This window comes from Mustela putorius, unplaced genomic scaffold, assembly GCF_011764305.1.
Source record: "Mustela putorius furo isolate JIRA1106 unplaced genomic scaffold, ASM1176430v1.1 tig00003869_pilon_pilon_pilon, whole genome shotgun sequence".
Lineage (NCBI taxonomy): Eukaryota > Metazoa > Chordata > Mammalia > Carnivora > Mustelidae > Mustela > Mustela putorius.
The window spans coordinates 29,058,108-29,067,432 of record NW_025422021.1 but is presented as its reverse complement, the minus strand read 5'-3'; the positions used below and the strand labels follow the sequence as shown (position 1 = coordinate 29,067,432).

Below are 9,325 nucleotides of genomic sequence, written 5' to 3'. Positions count from 1 at the left end.
GAGAACTGCCAGTTGAAAGCAAGGGTTTGGAAACTGATTTTTAACATCAGAACTGTGTCCTCAAAGGAAATTTTGTAGGGAAGTCGGAGTTACAAAAGGGGGAAAATCAGAGTTGTTCTGGTTAAACAGGGAAAAAGGACCCAGAGCCGCCCCAGTTTTGCCCTCCTCCTCCAACCTCTTCCCCTCCCTCCTTAGCATCCCTAGAATCCCAGTCTAAAAATCTCTGCACTGAAATGTCAATGGACTGCGATGGGGGTGGCAGGAACCGCAGCATCCCAGGCCTCGCGGGAGTGCAGGAGGAGGCCCGGTGCACGCCGTGCCAAGTTATGGGGAAGCTTTAAATCAGATTGTAAATGTGGGTGCCTCCTCTGTCTCCCGAGTCTGCCAACTGACAAGGCCTCAAGAGCCAGGAGATCTTGAGCTTAAAAAGACTTGCCTTGTGCCGCGCCCCCATCTCTTAAGTATGTCTGGAATCACTGGTGAGCATAACCCGAAAGGGATTAATTTGGCAAGAAGAAAAGGTGTTGAGTGTATGGTGGATGCAGGGACATTCCTGGCATATTCTTTCCTCTGAATTATCAGGGCTGAGATTAGGCCGTTGAAGATTAACTTCCCCCACTGGACAAAATGCCATTTTGAAAGACCAGGGAATGGAATGAAATACAGGAATACAAAGGCGAGAGACAACGGGAGCACAAAAGGGATGAGAAGAATTCTCGCAAGAGGTTCTGGACAGATGGACTCCAGCAGTAGAGGGATGGTGGGACTTACAGACAAGGAAACCCACAGTCTTTATCTTTAGTTTCGACCTCTGTCCTGATAGCCAGACTACAGAGTCCAACGTCTGAGTATTTACTCCGCTATCTCGAAGGTATCACGAACTGAATCTGACCCTGACTCACGGTTGCATTCCTTTCGGTTTGGTGTCCCATTGACAGCTGTGGCATCATCCTTGGCTCTGTCAATAAGCCACTAAATCTAGATCCCTTGAAGTCCTGATGATCAAGACTTAATATTCTTGGAATGAATAGTTGTCATCAGGAGGCCATGTAATGTCCAAACCTCCCCTTGGAGTTGGGAAAAACCCCCCGAAACTATCGGCCCATATTTCCCTCCCCTCTCCCTGTACACTCAAGCTCGGCACCCAGAATTCTGTGTCCTACTAAGTTGAATATGGTCGGAACCAGGAGGCAGACTCAAGGGAGCAAGTTTAGAGGGCCTCACACCAAGTAGCAACAGTAGTGCCCCTGCATTTGGGATATATTTTCCCTTCTAAAAATGGAGGAGGTCCTCCCCACCCTTGGCCCAGACATACCTTCGCTGCACATTTTCTGAATCTGATCCTCGATCTTCACAAGGGTGATCCAGACTCAACTGATAAAATCCTTCCAATAACATCTTTTCTTCTTACATAGCCAGTGTCAATTTTTCTTAGTTGCTGTTAAGAAGTCTTCAACTGTGTCCTATTCCTTCCTATTTTATTGTAAAAATGTCTTTCCTCCGGATCTAATTTGTCTACTCTCATTCAAGCCTTTATCATTTGACAGATGGTTGCTTATCCCTTACAGCAGTCATTCCAAAATTCTTATAGCATTTATTCTCCTGTTACAAAACAAAAGCAACCAAATCTCCATGGCTCCTTTCTACATATCATCCAAGGCCTTTTAGCCTACTTTCTAACATTCAGCACTCAGCTCCTTGACAAAAGGACCCAATTCAAAACGATCTTTGAAGTCCCAGGACCTAGCATAATGCCTGGCATAGAGTAAAACCCAATAAATATTTGAAATGAGTGAATATGTGAATGAATGAATGAATGAACGAATGAATATTACTCAGAAACCCTGTGCACTAGACCCATTATTTCCCAAGCTCTTTACATAAACACTTATATATATACAAATACAAATTTTCATTATTAAGTTATTATATTAATTATTAAATTATTAATTATGATTTAATAAGTATAATAATTATTGTATTATTTTATATATTTTATAGTTTATTTTCTATGTTATATATTATATAAATATATTATACAATATATATTATATGATATAATAATTTTTATTAAATTATTATGTACAAATATATACACATATTTGTATATATATACATACACATACATGCACACCTGAGTATGTGTAATGCATTGTTGTTGTTGTTGTTGTTGTTGTTTTCTGGGTTGGGGGGTTTTTTTTTGTAATGCATGTTTTGAGAGGTTTTGGCCTCACAGTACTTTGTGAGTAGTCTCGCCTTGCTGGTACATACTTAGCACACTGTATTAGTCAGTTTGATTCTACCCGCCTTATCCAATAACATATCAGCTCTCCCAAGGCAAACCCCATGTCTTATTTATCTTTGTACCTTACCTTTAATGTTGAAGCGTGAAGTAGATGCTTCATATATCTTTGTTGAATTTGCCTCCTGGAAAGGAAGTGTGTGGTTATTGCAAAGGGAGGGGAGGAGTTCGGTTTGACAAAATCTTCACCACCCACAACTCCCGCAGGAAAACCTTCAATATTTCAACATCAAATATGATCTTTGCTCTAGGGTTTTGTAGACACTCTTTGCCAAACTAAAGACTTCACCTTTTGCTCCCAGGTCCTTGACGGGGGTGACCCTGAGGGTTTGACATTCGCACATGGGAAACCACCTTGACTTTAACATTTCCTCCCATCCCTGACAAATGAGATCGTGGACCACGTACTCAGACTGTCAATTGCCCAGCAAAACTGAAATCAAAACTCCAAACTAGTTCTGATAATAAAGCGGGTTCTGAAATCCTATCAGAATCTCTATGATTATCTCAACTGAAACCTTCTTATTACATTTTAAACTTTTCATTTCGGTTATTGTCATTGATGTGAAATGGGTGGATAGGAATGAAGCCTGGGGAACATTATGAAGAGGTTAATCCTGTTTTTGTTCAATTCAGTATACAGTTTGGGCTTACAAGGTGTACTGTGTGAAAACACCCTTATGAACTAAATCCAGTAGTAACGAGCAGATGCAGAAGCTTGTTTTCCTTTGGCGGGGAAAGGGAGTGGGGTCAACCACAGGCGATGCATTTTCTGTTTTGCCTCATGATGGACAGCTGTAAGATGTTCGGTGTGTTCAACTTTCTTGCATAAGTAAAACAAGGTATTTTTTCTAGCTCTTATATAATAAAAGTATGATACACTGAGCAACGTTCATATGTCCAGGTGTAGGGATTGGTTTCCAGTGATTATTAACCTATCTCGCAGATCCTCATTTAAAAGCCTTTCTCGTAGATCCGGTGGCCCCGATTTTTAGGGGTGTCTTAGCCAGAGGGGCCATGCCATGAAGGCATGAGAGGCATGGACAAATCGCAGCCTGGGCATGCCAAGTGGTGAAATCTGCTCATCCATCATTCCATTTAGACAAATGAAAGATTACAGCCCTATGAGAAAATGCAGCCACAGCCACACAATGCTTTGTGCACAAAGTAAATTACTAGTTTCCTGTGATCTTTCTGACAAGTAAATTACTGCAGAAAATAGCATAGATGGGAACACAATGACAAAAAAATGCAGAGACTTGGTCCTTCAAAGGAGTTATTAGACCTCCAACACAACCATTTCTAAAGAACTCCAGAACCTCACCTCCCACCCCCCACCAATGGAAAGAGGATTTTCTCCCCTCATCATTCCATAGCATATCTTGGAGAAAAATCATGTGTGACCGGCAGAGTGAGAAGGGGATTCCTCGGGGATCAAATATCCTTTGTGTATGTGTGTGTGTGCGATCTGGAAGCTGTTAAAGAAGGTGAGTGAGGAGCTTGATGCAGGAGTTACTGTGCCCAGATCAGGTCATTCAAGCCAGGCAGTGAACCACGGTAATGGAGTATGTTCTGCATAAGAAAAGATAACCTCCAAGAAAAGTCTTCTTATACCTGAACAGTTTCCAACTCTTCATAATATTCTTGTTCAATAATAAAATACAAATTCCATTTTTTTTAACGAAATAAGGAAAAGCTTTCTTATGAGAATTTATTTTCCTTTGTTTATTCAAAGCCTAAACTCTAAAACATCCACAAAAGACTCTATGAACCCCAGGGGCAGAACAATAAAAGGTTTATTAGCCAAGTCAAATGGAACAGAATAGGGAAGGGTATGGGAGATAATAGAAGTCATAAACAAATCACAAATATCGTAAATTTCTGAGCTTCAATTTCATCAGAAAAAAAATGTCTTGAAGTTGACAGACATCATAAAATTTTAGAACCAAATGGGGTTTGGGGCAAGATTTAGTGACATAAAATGGCCAACCAATACATGTGATGTTGCATGGTCATGTTGTTGTTAGAATCCTGATACCGCAGTCCGTTGAGTTTTCCAGTACAAAGTAGGGATTTCTTCTAGAAAATCTTACAGCAGTGTGCTGTGGCCAGTAAAGCACTTAATGGGAAGACTTGATCACATCCAACTCAACTGATGTCTTTTGTGATCTTGGGCAGGAGGCATAAACCTTTTGGGCATCACGTGAAGACTGAGGGTGTCAGCTGAGATCAGATGGCCTGACGTGACAGGGGGAGTGAGGACTTGAACAGTGTATAATCACAACCACTTTCATGATTTTACATTAAAAAACAAAAAAATCACTTTTGTTGATAGAATAAAAACCACAGAAAGCAGAAATGGGCTACACATAAAATAAATGGGTTAGGAAACAGATGGACATAGAACGTTGAAGTATTTTCCAAAACTGGTAGTCTCTGTGGTCCTGAGTGACAACAATTGCTCCTTGTTCATACTGTACTGCCTCAGTTTCTATTTCCTTATGCTGGTGGATTTGTTATTACATTGAGTCCCCTTTCATGGCCTTGGCAAAACTGACCTAAAAGCATCAATTCATTGACAACTGTTTAGATGCCAAACGTATCACTTCTTCCATTATGTCTAAATACCACTATTTAAATTTAGTTTAACAAACAGCTTTGTGCCCATACTGTATAAATAAAGACTTCATCCCTGCCTTTGGAGACCTACAACTTTTGTGTGGAAGATAGACATTTTATCAGAAAATGACCTTTGGGACTACATTTAACTTTAGGTCCTCTGTCTCTTTGTCAACTTGATCCCAAATAATCCCGCATTCCAAGGCATTTGGTGGGAATGCACGTACATGGTGAGGGAGAGGCTCTCCCCATTTGAGAGAGCAAGGAGAATGGAGATTCTTACAAGGGTTAAATTCTTTGTGTCCTTTTCTCCAAGCTATTTACTTGAGGAACAGAGGAATCTAGTGCTTATTTGATTAGAGCAGTTTCCTGATCTTAGCTGAGTAGACGTCAGTGCCTGATTCTAATTTGGGCCCTAAGAATTCGTGTTTCTAACCAATTCTCAAGTAATGCTCCACATTTGAGAGGCCCTGATGTAAACGAACAATACTCAAACTCATATGTGTGTACATCTAGAGATACCCAAAAACTTTTCCAATGGTATAGGGGATGAGGTAGTTTAACAGGATCAAATTTCTAGATCCTCATTTCTAGATGTTTTTCTTTCCCAATTAATAAAATAATCCAACTGAGAATTCACCGTGGTTGCACTTTCACACCTCTCCACTGGTGGTTGCATAACTTTCCCCAACAGGAAAAAATTCAGAGAACTGAGTGAAATTACTATTAAAAAATTCCTTCTGGGGTGCCTGGATAGCTCAATTGGCTAAGCTCCTGACTCTTGATTTCAGCTCAGGTCATGATCTCAGGGTCATGAGATCAAGCCCCACTTTGGGCTCCATGCTAGCCATGGAGCCTGGTTAGAATTCTCTCTCCCTATCTCCCTCTACCCCTGCTGTACCCCCCTAAACACCCCCTCACTTGCACATGCACACTCTCTTTCTATAAAAAAATAAATAATAAATAAAAAATTATTTTCATCTTTATCTACATATTTATATGAATACAGTTTCTTGGTGTTCATGCTTATTTAAACAAAAGAGGAAGAGTATTAAGACAGAACCTTCTCTTACTCTAGCATATGTAATTTTTACTCATGGATCCATGAACACACTGTAAAATAAGACCCATTCCTTCTTACTAAGGGCTTTCTTTCTATGAAAATTTTCTGTTTGTGATTATTAATCATCTGTTCAATATTTCATTTATAGCTATGTTGCTTTGATCAATATTACTAAGTTTAATAATAATAACTAGTAATAATAATAACTCAGTAATAATTTAATAACTCAATCCAGGAAAAAATTAACAATTATGTCCTGTGGTTCCAGAAAATTTCATGTATGGAAATGTTACAGCATATAAATATCATAAAATTATGAATAAAAACTTTCCAACATGAATATGTTAGGATAGGATATTGAGAACAAGTAAAATAAAAATATCAAGGTCAAAGAAAAATAAAACAATGTATAATTTCACACAGTTAAAGCAGGAGCATTCAATAGGGACTTGGTTGTTGTTTTTTTTTTTTTAAGATGTATTTATTTATCTGAGAGAGAGAGAGAGAACACACATATGTGTGCACACTCACAAGTATGCACCAGTAGGGGAGGAGCAGGGGGAGAGAATCTTCAAGCAGACTTCCTGCTGAGCAGGAGCCCACACACAGGGCTCAAGCTCAGGACCCATGAGATCATGACCACACCCAAAACCAAGTTATTCACCTAACCTGAGCCACCCCAGTGCCCCAGGAACATTCATTTAGTTTTAAAACAGGTGAGAGAAGCTATCAATTCATTAAGATATTTTGGTCTTTGGATACATTTCTAAGGGTAATTAATGTTTTTCTTTTAAGATGCCCTTGTTTACAATACAAGAGAAATTATATTTTTTCCACTACTTAAATTTAGATAAAAATTTTATATCTACCTAAAATATGTGATAGCTTTCATGTGCCTTTTTTTTTCATAGCTCTTATTAAGAAATACTTCAACAAAAATCTGAAGACAAGTGGTTTTGATTATATTTGCAGCTAGAAGAAATTAGTTTCTCTGAGTCAATCACCATTGATTTTATTAATTTCCTGTACATTACTCAAATAACTTTCAAACTTGTGATAGGGTCAAGTCCCCTCAGGACTGTGAGGAGCACATCTGTGCGGGACAGTGAGGCTTCTTGCCCTAACTCTGACATCTCAAAGTTCTCCTGTGAGAGAATAGAGAAAGGAGAGCAAGTGAAAAAGAGACAAATGCATCATATTCCAAAAATTGCTGACTTCCAACAGCTCCACAAACTGAGTGAGACAGGCATGTAAAGACAATAGATTGATTGTCCCTGGTATGTTTGGGCAGCAATCCTACTCTTCATAGGAGGACTGGGCTTTGAAATTTGAGGTACCACCCTGCCCAGTGCTACGTGCAGTATCACTGAGGCATTAGTAGAAGAGCTAGCCTTTCGGGGAATTTGGCATCTTAGATTCATAGTCTTTCGACGTTTCTACCCGCCTGTAGTTCCTGTAGTTCCTTGCTGTGTGCCAGCTCCCTCAGGTATCTTCCTATTCAATTTCCCCGGAACAGACTACAAGTCAACTCTAAGGTCCCACTGGCTGGAAAGTATTTTGATTTCTGACTTGTGCTTCAGAGTGTCCCCAGGGCATTTCTCCAGCCCTCTTTCCTTGTCCTTCACACCAGTTGCATCACCAAACAGAAGTTTACTGGGGTTACAAAGCTAGGATCAGAGGTATGGGCAGCTTTTCCCTGTATAGTCAATTTATAATGTAGAACATCTTGTATACTTGAAAATTGCGAATGACTGACAGTTTAAGATATCTTTCCACATAGTATCAAGCTAGTCAGTATCAAGCTAGGATTTAGCTTCTTCCACTATTGAATGGAATTAAAAGCTGTATGTTTGAAAAAAATCACTATCACATGTTATGAAAATGAATTTTAATTATCCTGTAAGAACCTCAAAATATTCTTGCTCAAGAAAAACATTAAGAAAATAAAAGATACATGAAAATATTAAAAGAATATTTCACTAAATAGAGGGAAGACATTAATTTATTATTGCTGAGTTTTAGGAGGTTTTCTATTTTTATTTTATTGTCTTCATCATTTCATTTTTTTAGAAATCAAGATAAGTTTACTCTTAATGCCCATCAACTATTTCACCCATGTTTTGTTTCTTAAATGCCACATTTAAGTGAAATCATATGGCATTTGTCTTTCTCTGGCTGAATTATTTCACTTAGCATTAGACCCTCTAGCTCCATCCACATTGCTGCAAAGGGCAAGATTTCATTCTTTATTATGGCTGAGTAATACTCCTTTCTAGATGTATATGTTACATCTTCTTTATCCATTCATCTATTAATGGACACCTGAGCTGCTTCTCTAGTTGGGTTGTTGTAAATAATTCTACAATAAACATAAGGGTGCATGTATCCCTTTATTATTTATTTATTTGTTTGTTCGTTTGTTTGTTTGTTTGTTTTTGTGGTTTAGGTTTTACTTCATCACCATAAACTGAACTCTGCAATCCAGCTAGACCTGGGGATAAGGAACCATGGAGCCCGCAGAACCATAGCGAGAGCACAGAGATTCTGGAGTATTGCTAACAGATGGGGTTAGAGGGTGCTCTCCTGAGCTACAGAAGGAATGGTCTGGTAGCTAAGATAAAACACAAGCCAGATTTATTAGATTTGCCCACAGTCAGCAATGGTGATCTTCTTGCTGGTCTTGCCATTCCAGCCCGATGTGCTCCATGCTTCCTCAGTCTTCATGCCCTCTTTGACCGTGCTGAAGACTACCTGCTTGCCAGCCACCCAGTCAGTCTTGGCAGCACAGATGAAAAACTGGCAACTGTTTGTGTGGGGTCCAGCACTAGCCATGGACAAGATGCTAGGACCCATGTGCTTCAGGATGAAATTCTCATCATCACACGTCTCCCCACAGATGGACTTGTTACCAGTGGCATGATGGTGAGTGAATTCACCATCCTGGCACATAAATCCTGGAATAATCCTGTGAAAGCAGGAACCTTTAGAAACAAATCCTTTCTCCCTAGTGCTCAGAGCTCAAGAGTTCTCTGCTGTCTTTAGAGCTTTGTCTGCAAAAAGCTCGAAGGAGACATGGCCGAAAGACTCTCTGACCATGGCCATGTCAAAGAGCACAGTAAGGTTGACCATAGCTGGGTAGTGAGGGTGGCTCCAGGTTGGCGGTGTCTGCAAGACACACATGTATCCCTTCAACTTGGTGTTTTTATTTTAGAGGCATTTCTATGGATTCTAAATATAAATCTTTTATCAGGCATATGATTATAAGTATTTCCTCTCCATCTTTGGTTTCTCTTTTCATTCTCTGAATAAGGTATTTAAAGAGCACAACTTTTTAATTCTAT

At 39.4% G+C, this 9,325-nt stretch overlaps 1 pseudogene; it reads right to left on the bottom strand.

Moving 5' to 3' along the window:
* Positions 1-8,621: 8,621 nt before the first annotated feature.
* LOC101690215 lies at positions 8,622-9,113 on the bottom strand (annotated as a pseudogene).
* Between the last annotated feature and the right edge of the window lie 212 nt (positions 9,114-9,325).